The sequence below is a fragment of the Peromyscus maniculatus genome, chromosome 15 (assembly GCF_049852395.1).
Source record: "Peromyscus maniculatus bairdii isolate BWxNUB_F1_BW_parent chromosome 15, HU_Pman_BW_mat_3.1, whole genome shotgun sequence".
Lineage (NCBI taxonomy): Eukaryota > Metazoa > Chordata > Mammalia > Rodentia > Cricetidae > Peromyscus > Peromyscus maniculatus.
Genome location: NC_134866.1, coordinates 58,155,338 through 58,167,350, shown reverse-complemented (window position 1 = coordinate 58,167,350; position 12,013 = coordinate 58,155,338). Strand labels below are relative to the sequence as shown.

At 38.4% G+C, this 12,013-nt stretch overlaps 1 long non-coding RNA gene across 2 annotated transcripts in view; it reads right to left on the bottom strand.

The window, feature by feature from the left end:
- LOC107402411 (uncharacterized) overlaps positions 1 to 12,013 on the bottom strand; it is a 126,278-nt gene that overhangs the window by 81,781 nt on the left and 32,484 nt on the right. The window contains exon 4 of one of the 2 annotated variants that reach the window (XR_013044782.1): positions 2,071 to 2,185. The exons of the other annotated variant lie outside the window; for it this stretch is intronic. This is a non-coding gene — a long non-coding RNA (uncharacterized LOC107402411). The remainder of the gene's footprint in view (positions 1 to 2,070; positions 2,186 to 12,013) is intronic. 2 annotated transcript variants of the gene reach the window in all.

Below are 12,013 nucleotides of genomic sequence, written 5' to 3'. Positions count from 1 at the left end.
GCTGATATGTAGAACTGAATGGTATTGTAAAATAAAATAAAAGGAAAAAAAACATTATTAGTCTCTGCCCAACCAAAGAACAGTGGATTCCTACCCCAGTTCCAACAACTAAAAATGTGTCTAGACATTATCAAATGTCCCCTGGAGAAGTTGAAACTCACTAGTTAATCCATCCTCCTATTGAAATCATACTAATGTCATCTGTATGGTGATGCAGGTCCAACCTAGGACCTTCAGTATATCAGACAAGCTTGCTCCCAGATTCCTGGAAATGAAGAATTACTTTTAAATACAACCACTTAAAGAAGTGAACTTTCAAGATAATGAGGAACTATGATCAGAATGCTAGATGAAGCAACAAAACTCATTACTCACTTCTCTAACAAACAGAACACCAAATACATCAACCAACTTTTCCTTAAATACGTTTTCCCATTGACAACTTTAAGCCTCAATCCTGCAACACAGAATAAAAGGCATTTAGAAGTCAAAGCTCAACTAAAACGAAAGGACGAAGAGGAAATCCTCTTCACATTAAGCTGGACTTCGAAAGACTAAATACCTAGACTAGCATCCTGAGTTCTGCCGCCAGAGCCCCGGGAAGGGGGAAAGAGAGAACCAGTTCCACAGATAGCCCTCTAACTTCAGCACAAGCACTGTGTGTGACCACCTCCCCACCCCACCCCACACACATATCATCATGTACACACCACAATAATACTAACTGACAAATAAAACTGAAAGATTAGAACTAGACTGAGCCTGCCCCACATCCTATACCTATTTCCATAGGGTTTAAACAAAGGCTGTTCAGAAACAAGAAGAGGGAAATTTTTTGTAAACTTTTTTAAAGATTTTATTCAATTTTTTATAAATATTTTTATTTTATAATTAATTTAATTTTACATATCAGCCATGGATTCTCCTCTCCTCCTCCTCCCACCCCTCAACCTTCCCCCCAATCCACCCCCCATTCCCACCTCCTCCAAGGCAAGGTTTCCCCTGGGGAGTCAGCCCAGCCTGGTAGGTTCGTTGAGGCAGGTGCAGTCCCCTCCTCCCTGCACCAAGGCTGAGCAAAGTGTCTCAGCATAGGCCCTAGGTTCCAAAAAGCCAGCTCATGCACCAAGGACAGGTCCCGGTCCCACTGCCTGGGGGCCTCCTAAACAGTTCAAGTTCATCAACTGTCTCACTTATCCAGAGGGCCCAGTCCAGTTCCATGGGGGCTAGAAGAGGAAATTCTTTTAAGAGAGAGAACAATAGTGACCTTTGTCTTAGCATTCATAGGCATTTGCTGGCCAGGTTCTCATCACCTAGGTGCTAAGTTAGGATGCTGGCTAATAACCAAAGTGCCAGCAAAAGCAAATGCAAATTCTTCCCAAAAGAAGCTCTTTACTAGTCAGGCGGTGGTGGCACATGCCTTTTATCCCAGCACTCGGGAGGCAGAGGCAGGCAGATCTTTGTGAGTTCGAGGCCAGTGTGGTCTAGAGAGCGAGATCCAGGAAAGGCGCAAAGCTACACAGAGAAACCCTGTCTCGAAAAACCAAAAAATAAAAATTTAAATAAATAAATAAGTAAGTAAATAAATAAGTAAATGAAGAAGCTCTTTACTATCAGCCTTCAAAATGCATCAGGTAGTGTTGCAAGGGCCTTGAGAAAAATAAGCTTCCAAAGACATGCAGCATCAGGGATTCAGACGGTCATAAATAAAAGACAACTGAAAGAGCCCAAATGCTAGAGTTATCGTATAAAACTATGCTTACTATCATTTTAAATGCCACACAAGGATAGAAAACTATAAAAGTGAAAAAGCAATTTGAAAAAGATCCAAATGAAATTTCTAGAAATGGAAAATATAATCACCAAAATTTAAAACTCAATATATTTCTTTAGCTGCAGATTAAACCCAGAGAAAGAAAATGAATGAAGTGGGGGATCGAGCAGAAGAAACTGCAGAAAACAACCTAGGGCCAGCAAGCAGAGAAGGGTGAGAAAAATATTATAGACAGTTATTCTCGGTTCCAGGAAGATTACGGGAGGAAGCGCTAACACAGTTTATCAATGGTAACTTACAGTTAAGACCACCTAGAAGCCAGGGGCTTCTTACGGTGGCTTCCAGCTGTGAAGCGGTCTTGCTCTACCCGTGCTGGTCACACTGCTGCCACGTCAGCTGATGGACATGCACTGTCTGTAAGAAAAGGAGTTGAGTTCGCTGTTGAGATGACTTTGAGAACGATATATTAGCATTGGAAAATGACTGTTGTAGAGCATTTTGTGTCCTACAAGAGAACGTCAAGGTCTGGGTACTTTTGAAAGAAAAGAAACATTTCTTACAAGTCTGGAGTTGCAACAAATGAAGCGGAGACCTGCCCTGGACAGGGGGAAGGCTGTGGTCATCTAACAGCCGTGGAAGAGAAGAATGAGAGAGCTCAAGACAGGGACGGGACAAAAGGAAGCCAAACTCACTTCATGTTGTTGTACTGGAGTTGGCTCTGTAGACTAGCCTGGCCTTTAACTCACAGAGATCCTCCTGCCTCTGCCTCCTGAGTACTGAGACTAAAGGTAGGCACCACCATGCTTACCCAGACTCACTTTTATAACAGTCTTATTCTCTTGGTACCAACCAATTTCCTAGATAATGACACTAATCCATTCACGAAGGCAGGACCCTCATGACCTAGTCAACTCCCAAGTATTCTACCTCTTAACACAAAGACTAGAGGTTGAGTACCAACACACAAATGTTAGGAGGCACATTCAATTTGTTGCAATAACTTAGAAAAGCTATTATAGCTTAGAAAAGTTTGTTTAAATTGTGTATAGAGAGGCTGGAGGGATGGCTCAAGGGTTAAGAGTGCTTGCTGCTCTTACAGATGACCCAGGTTCAATTCCCAGCACCTACATGGTAGTTCACAACCATCTGTAACACCAGTTCCAGGAAATAAGCTACCTCTGCTGACCTCCTATCGCTGCATGTGCATGTGCACATACGTACACTCAGAAACACACACATACACATAAAAACAAGTAATTTTTAAAAATAGAGTGTATGTAGAGGGGCATCCATACTGACTTATAGAAGCAAATTCATAATTGAAATAATCACCACAATAAAGTGGTTACATTCCCACAAATTGACAACTAGTATCTACAGGATCCAATAAGGAAAAACTTAAATATATGAAACTATGCTATTCTTTCTTGCTTATGTCAAACAGTATAACTGAGAAAATGTTTATTTTGGGGAAAATCACAGATTTAAAAGCATCCAGAATCCATATGAAACAATTCATGCGTGCTATGTTACTGGACTAAGGGAGCAGTCCAGTAGTAGCTCAAGGCCCTGCATTTGAACCCAACATTGAAAGAAAAAAAGACAGTAATGCTAGCTAGTACTGAAACATTTGTAGTATTTTCCTTTTATTGGTATATAAATGGTATACATACAACTGATACTATCAATAGATTTGGATAAGTAGAGATGAATAAATAGATGGATGGATATGTAGATAGATGATAGATAGATAGATGATAGATAGATAGATAGATAGATAGATAGATAGATAGATAGATAGATGATAGATAGATAGATAGATAGATAGATAGATAGATAGATAGATAGATGAAAAAGATGATATAGTGTTTGAAGAGATAAAATTTTCAGAACCAGTAAAAGATACCAATTCACATATTTTAGAAGCCATAAACTTCTAAACAATATAAATAAAAAGAAATCCATCCATACCCAGACATATCAGTGTGAACTTGTCTAAAGCAAAAAGCAAAAAGAAAGGCTTTAAAAGGAACCAAAGGGGTAGAAAAAAAAGACAGATTACCTTCAAAAGACAGGAGGTCATGCTAGACAAATAGACAAGTGAGTTCAAATATTCAATACATGGAAGAAAAAGCTGCATGTGTCAAGGTGGCCATTCTCCCCTGGTTGATTCAGATACTCAACATGATTCCTACCAGAATTTAAGCAGGCTTTTGACAGAAGATAGTAAGATATTCCTAAAATTTTATATGGAATTGAAAAAGACCTAGGATGCCAAAATAATTTTGAAAAATAATAACAAAGTAGGAGCTTATATTTCTCAATTTCAGACCCTGACATAAGCAATCATTATAGCATATATCTGTAATCCCAGCTCTTGGGAAGTATGAGGCCAAGTCTGGTCTACATAGAACGGTCCAGAACCCCAAGCCAGCCAGGACTACACAGTGAGAAGCGATCTAATTTTTTAAATGGCCCTATTATAAAACTATAGCTATTAACATACTGTGATATTGGTAGGAAGAAACATATAAATCACTGAATCAGACGTGAAAGCACAGAAATAAATTGTTACATTTATGGTCAACTCATTTTCAACAAATGTACTGGGCAAATTCCCTGGGGAAAAGACACTTTCAACTGTCCACATGCCAGAAGATGACATCCACCCTCTATCTCACACTTTACACAGAACAGAACATAAAACAGACTTTAATTTATTTATATAGCTATGTGTGACACCAATATCATGTTCATTTAATTTTTTTCATTGCTAAATAATGAATCCAGGGCTTCACTCATGTCAGGGAAATGTCCTATGACTGAACTATATTCCCAGCCATGAATCTCTTTAGTGAGTTTCTTTTCTGAAATTCTTAACAAGGAAAACTATAACTATCTCAAGTGGATGAAGCTCATACATTCTTTGTCTTTGGCTGTTTGGGTGCATGAGATTAAAAACACAATACGACTGCTGTCAAGAAATTTTCTGCCACTCACCTGCCAGCATCCTTCTGTATAAAGAATTTTTAAAAGTCAAGAGTGCAGGTGTATTTGAATTGACTGTTGGTTCAGTTTTATTCAATATTCAGGTCACTGGGGATCCATTGCCCTACTCAGAAAGAGACCTCCCTATTAACCATTAGAATATTCCCTCTTTTTAAATTTGCAACATCATGGCCTCTTTACAAATTAGACATTTAAGGAAAACTACACTTCCTTTAGCAAAAGTATTTTTTAAGCCTCGTTCTTCCTCTGTGCATTTTTTTTTTTTTTTTGGTATTAAGAAAGGAAAATAACTTATTTTTACAGCCTGGGTACAGGCAACCGCCCAAATGACTTATAGAACTGATATCATTTTATAGAAAGTGTATGAATATTAACAAATCATCCTAATGATTTTTATCTGAAAAAATAAGTTCATCATCATGAATCCGTTTTGAAATACAAAAGCAGAAATTATACTGTTGTTAAAATTGTTCAAAACTGTACTTCATTTTTTTGAAGACAATTTAGTTTTCCTGAAATAAAGAGTTGATTGTATATCTTATTCTGTTAGAAAATTTGATATACTGCAAAGTAGAATTACAGCATGTACCAACAATCAAGCAGGAAAAATGAATCTGATTCATAATTCATTCTAAGAATGTCTAGTTAGCCAATCAAGTGATTTGTAATCATAAAGGCTGCCAAAAATTGAATGAATAATGGGCCCAGTAAGATTTTTTTCCTCTTAGTACTATATTTCATTATATCTTTTATTGCCATTTTTGTTCACTGTTTCTTAATAACACAAATTAGATCACATATATTTACTTAAAAGTTTTTAGCTATTATTAGGCTAAAAGATATGTGAGTTGAATGGCCAAAGCACTTAATGCATTCCTACAAAATTGTCTTAGTGTTTGTTGCTTGAACAAGGAAAATCTTATTTCCAAACCATTTCCCCACTTATTTTTAAATTATTTTGTGAATATGTAATTCAGAAAAGTTTATTTCAGTTCTGTATATTTCATTAAGTTAATTCTATATATCTATAGCATGCTATAATTCTATATATTCTAAAGTATATAAGTCATTTATTGTGATACAGTTTATATCAGAAAACTTAAGTTTTTTTTTAATATCATTACTGTGCATTCCTTCCTCAGTCAAAATTATAACATAACCAGATACTAAAAGGAATATTTAACTATTAATTGGTAAACATTTATATAATTATAAAATTGTACAAAAGACAAAATACAAAGCTAATGTAAAGTTTCACATATCACTAACAAAATAATGTGGTAAAATGGTGGTTTAAATGTAAAACTATTGAATCATGCAAAACTGTCAGTTTAGTAATTCTAGACATAGTAATTATTTTAATCCAGACTGCATGATATCAGGATGGCAGCTTTAAAGTAAATGAAACTTTAAATGTGATAATAAATGGGACATCCTTTAATTTCCCTTCCTTAATTTCCAAACAGAAATGTCCTTTCCCAACTTGAACTGATTAATTCCCAAGCATTTTGAGATCTTATTCAGAAAAACAATAGTGTTAAGGTCTACAAAACTTAAAATCTAATATCTATTAAGAAAATTAGCTACTTAAATTTGTTGGTCATTTTCCAATCACAAATAGTTGCTCAAAACTGCAAAGTTCTGTGCATTGAGCCCAAGATGCTAGTATGAGTGTGGTGAGACCTTGAAAAGGATGGTTCTCTGAAAAGAACCTTCACAGCTTAGTTTGGAATCCACATTACAGACTTCATCACAGCTGCTGATAATCCTTCTTTTTCAAGAGACAATAGCCATACTTTAACTCAATAGCTGTTCATTGGACACCCTATGCCATAGATCACACCAAAAATGGAAATTCAAAAAGCCATTAAAAATGTGACTTTTGTGCTTACCCTTAAAAAAAAATCTAGTCCAGCCAGAAAGAGGGATACAACTAAGAGCAATAAACTATAATTTCTACAACAGACTCTTGAACTGGAAATCTCGGTGATAGAGCTCAGTCACCAAGAAAACTAAATCTCAGATGAAAAGTTACCAATTACAAGATAAGCAAAGTAAAAATACTACGATGGTCAAGACAAAAATATGAACAGAGACAAGACTGCAAAGCAGATTGTCATTGTAGCATGACTAGGAGATACTGAGTTTTCCTGGAATTAGCTAGTATGCAAGGACTACCCATGATATTGGATGATAAAATAAATGGTTGTCATGAATGAGGCTGGAGCAATCTGCAGAGGCTTGATAGTAGAAGACTACAAGAGACAGAATCCATATATTTTGTAAACAAGAAAAGTCATCAAAATACCTTAAATACGAAAAATCACAGAAAGGCCATATCTCAGGGATAGCACTATCCTAGCATGTACAAGGCCCAGGATGCAATCTTCATAACCACACATGAAATAAAATGAATATTACAGAAACACAGGTTTCCATAATTTCTAAACAATTATGCACTCTTTGTTGGCAATAATTGTGCTGGCTAATTTTATGTCAACCTGACTTAGTCTAGAGTCATCTTCAAGGAGGAAAACCCAATTAAGAAAATACCTCTAGAAGACTGGGCTATACCACAAAATGGGAAAAGATTTTTACCAACCCCATATCTGACAGAGGGATGATCTCCAAAATATATAAAGAAATCAAGAAACTAGACATCAAAATATTGAATAATCCAATTCAAAAATGGGGTGCAGATTTAAACAGAGAGTTCTTAACAAAAGAATCTCAAATGGCTGAAAGATATTTAAGGAAGTGTTCAATATCAGGGAAATAAAAATGAAAATGACTCTGAGATACCATCTTGTATCTATCAGAATGGCAAAGATCAAAAACACTAATGACAGCTTATGTTGGACAGGATGTGGATAACAGGGAAAATTCTTTCATTGCTGATGAGAGCAAAAACTTGTACAGCCATTCTGGAAATCAGTATGGTGGTATCTCAGAAAATTGGGAATCAACCTACCTCAAGACCCAGCAATACCACTCTTGGGCATATACCCAAAAGATGCTCAACCACACCACAAGGGCGTTTGCTCGACTGTGTTCATAGCAGCACTATTTGTAATAACCAGAACCTGGAAACAACCTAGATGCCCCTCAACTGAAGAATGGATAAAGAAAATATGGTACATTTACACAATGGAGTATTACGCGGCAGTAAAAAAAAATGCCATCATGTAATTTGTAGGCAAATGGATGGAACTAGAAAAAAATCATCCTGAGTGAGGTAACCCAGACCCAGAAAGACAAACATGGTATGTACTCACTCATAAGTGAATATTAGACACAAAACAAAGGATAGCCAGTCTACAACCCACAACCCCTGAGAAGCTAAGAGGAGGACCTGAGAGGAACACACATGGATCACCCCAGGAAGAGGAAAGGGTTAAGATCTCCTGGGTAAACTGGGGAGGGGAAGTAGAGGGGAGGGTTTGGGGAGTAGGAACATGAGAGCTTGAGATGGCCGAGTTCGAGGGGGGACAAGTGGGTGAACAATGAAAGAGATGTCTTGACAGAGTGAGCCATTGCGGGGTTAGGGAGAAACCTGGTGCTAGGGAAATCCCCAGGACCCCACAAGGAAGGCCCCAGCTAAGACTCAGCAATGGTGGAGAGGGTGCCTGAACTAGCCTTCCCCTGTACTCAGATCAGTGACTATCCTAAATGTCATCATAGAACCTACATCTAGCAACTGATGGAAGCAGATGCAGAGAGAACCACAGCCAAGCACTTGACCAAGCTCCTGGAGTTCATTCAGTTGAAAAGAGGGAGGAGGAATTATAGGAGCAAGAGGGACAAGATCATGATGGGAAAAACCACAGAGACAAACTGACCCAAGCTAGTGGGAGCCCAAGGACTCTGGACTCACAGCTGGGGAGCCTGCATGGGACCACACTAGGCCCCTTGAATGAGGGTGACAGATGTGTGGCTTGATCTGTTTGTGAGTCCCCTGGCAACCGGACCAGGACTCATCCAGAGTACATGAACAGGCTTTTTTAGAGCCCATTCCCTAGGGTTCCATGTTTTACTCAGCCTTGATGCAGCAGGGAGGGGCTTGAGCCTGCCCCAACTTGGTATGCCAGCCTATGTTAAATACCCAAGGGAGACTTTAACGCCTATGAGGAGTGGGTGAGGGTGGGATGGGGAGGTGGAGGGGGGTTGGAGAAGGGGAGAGAAAGGGAACAGTGGGTGGTATATAAAATGAAAAAAATTAAATAAACAAATCAACCTGAAAAAAAAAAATATTGGACTGTAGGCAAGCCTGTAGAGGATTTTCTTAATTAGTGATTGATGTGGGAGGACCCAGCCCATTGTGGGTGTGGCCATCCCTGGGCTGGTGGTGGCCCTGGGTTCTGTAAGAAAAGAAGCTGAGAAAGCCATGGGGAACAAGCCAGTAAGCAGCACCCCTCCATGGCCTCAGCATCAACTCCTGCCTCCAGGTTAAGACCCTGTTTGAGGTTCTGTCCTGAGTTTCTTCAATGATAGACTATTAGAATCCACAATGTGTAAGTGTAAGCCCAAGAAAACTGTGCTTCCCCAATTGCTTTTGGCCATGCTGTTTTATCATAATAATAGTAATCCAAACTAAGACAATAGTCAAACAATACATATTTCATGATGTACCTGCTAGATGACCAATTAACTACTATTTTAGATGGCCTGTCTCATATTTAAATGTATATTCCATAATCCTAATGTCAGCCTCTAGAAAACTTAAGAATTAACTACCAGTTCTACTACTTGAAGAGTAGAGCAGATATTTAAGACACTCTTAAATATACCAAGGGAGTACCATTAAGGTTCTATTTGAAGAATTCCAGCCAGAAACTGACATGAAATCAATAGTCCTACCCATAACCAGTTATGATGCCTATGAACCACAAAAATAATCAGCATGGTATGATCACCCGAAGGGTGCAGTAGTGGTAGGCACACCTTGTTGGTAACCAACAGCTCTCTCACTGGACTGAAGACCCACTCGACAAGAGGTAAGTCATGACTGGTACAGGAAACCTAGCCAGCTACCAGACCTAGTGAAGTCATTGGTTTTAGAGAGACCTACAACTGCCACTTTACTAAACTAGCATAATCCCTAACTACATTCTAAACATTTATCATTATATCCACAGATAAGTGTAGTCCTCACCTCTCATAAATAAAACTTCTCTTTTCAACAGATGGAGACAACTACAGAAAACCACAACCAATCAGAGGCAGCGCTGTGAAGTCCAGTCTCAACAGATACATCTACAGAATAACTCCCCACCTAAGACTCAGGGGTCAATGTGGAAAAGGGAGCCCAAAGATTGTAAGAGTCAGAATCAGGGAATTTGCTGTGAGGTTGCATCTCCTACTGGTGTCAGAAGCCACACACATAAAATCTCACCAACATGACTACCTAAACACAAATAAGAACAACAGTAGATATACGAAAGTAGACACAAGAAAGACCACAAGGCCTCAACCCTAGGCAAAGAACTACAGGCAGCTAAGGAATGCTGAGAGCAGGAGACAGAGTCTTCCTCAGTGAGAGCACTCCAGTTCACCCATAGCAACTGGGCAACTCTGAATACACACATGCCGATGGCATTATACAGACTGAGCGAGCCGCATTTATGTATTTAAGAATATGGATGTAGGCCAGTTGGTGGTGACATACACCTTTAATCCCAGCACATGGGAGGCAGAAACAGATGAATCTCTGTGAGTTCAAGACCAGCCTGGTCTACAGTGTGAGTTCCAGGACAGTCAGGGCTACACAGAGAAACCCTGTCTCAGAAAAAGAAACAAAACAAAAACAACAAAAACAGAAAAGAATATGAATGTGTGTGTGTGTGTGTGTGTGTGTGTGTGTGACAACAATTAATGGAAAAAGAGGCCCTGAATTTGAAAAAGAGGAAGGAGGATTATATGAAAGGGTTTGGAAGGAGAAAGGGGAAGGCAAAAATGATGCAATTGTGTTATAATCTGAAGAAAACAAAAGAAAATTTTAAAAAAGAAAAGAATTCAGGGTAGGGTGGGTATGGTGGTATATGCCTGGAATCTCTGAGATAAACAAATTGAGGCAAAAGATCCTGAGTCTGAGGGCAGCCTGGACTATATAGCAGGACTTATTTTATAATATATTAAAAAGAATTCATGAGACATATACACATGATTATATAAATATAAAATGCTAAATATAGTACCTAGTATGCTGAAAAATATCAAAATTTATGTCCAAATAAGGTCACAACAGAAGAAGTTTGGGCTAGACACACTTTTATGCTACAATTAATCATTTTGACTTTCTAGACTGGGCTTAAGGACTGAAACCATCCCATTTTGTTTACATAAAAGCTTCGTGCAGTTCAATACAGCACTTATAAGAAGGGATTTGTAGGGTAGTAGTTCAGAGTTTGGATCTTGTACCAGCCATTGATCTTATATAGTTAAAATCTTGGCATCATAGCTCCTCATCCATAACCTCGGATGAAGTGTTACTACCATATGATGGCTGTAGGGACAGAATAAGGGACAGGAAACAATTAACCTAGATCTAAGAAGATAATGATACTTAATTACCATAGCCATAAAGGAGTTATTCTAGCCATTATAAACTCAAATTTATAAGTTAAATTTACCTTTTGTTGTATTACAATATTCCCAGAATCTAGTTCCAATGTGCTGTGGTTTGAAAGAAAATGGCCCCTAAAGGGAGTGGCACTATTAAAACATGTGGTCTTGTTGGAGTAGATGTGGCCTCATTGAAGGAAGGGTGTCACTAAGGGGTGGACTTTGTGGTCTCCTATGTTCAAAGTCACTTCCTGTTGCCTCTAGAACTCTTGGCTCCTTCTCTAGCACCATGTCTGCCTGCATGCTACCATATTTCCCTCCATGAAGATACTAGACTAAACCTCTGAAAGTATAAGCCACCCAAATTAAATGTTTTCCTTTGTAAACCTTGCTTTGGTCATGGTGTCTCTTCACAGCAACTGAACCCCTAAGGCGCAGTGTAAAGATTCACAGTGGACTTGATATAAACAATACAATGAAATTAATAACAAAAATATTGAGCCTAATCATCTAAAAAACTTTTAAGCAATAACATTTTTTAAAATGTGTGTGTCTGTGTGCATGTGTGTGTGTGTGTGTGTGTGTGTGTGTGTGTGTGTGTGTGTGTGTGTAAAACCCATTTTGCAAGGTCCAAAGGTTGATAGCAGGCCTCAATCACCCTCCATCTAATTT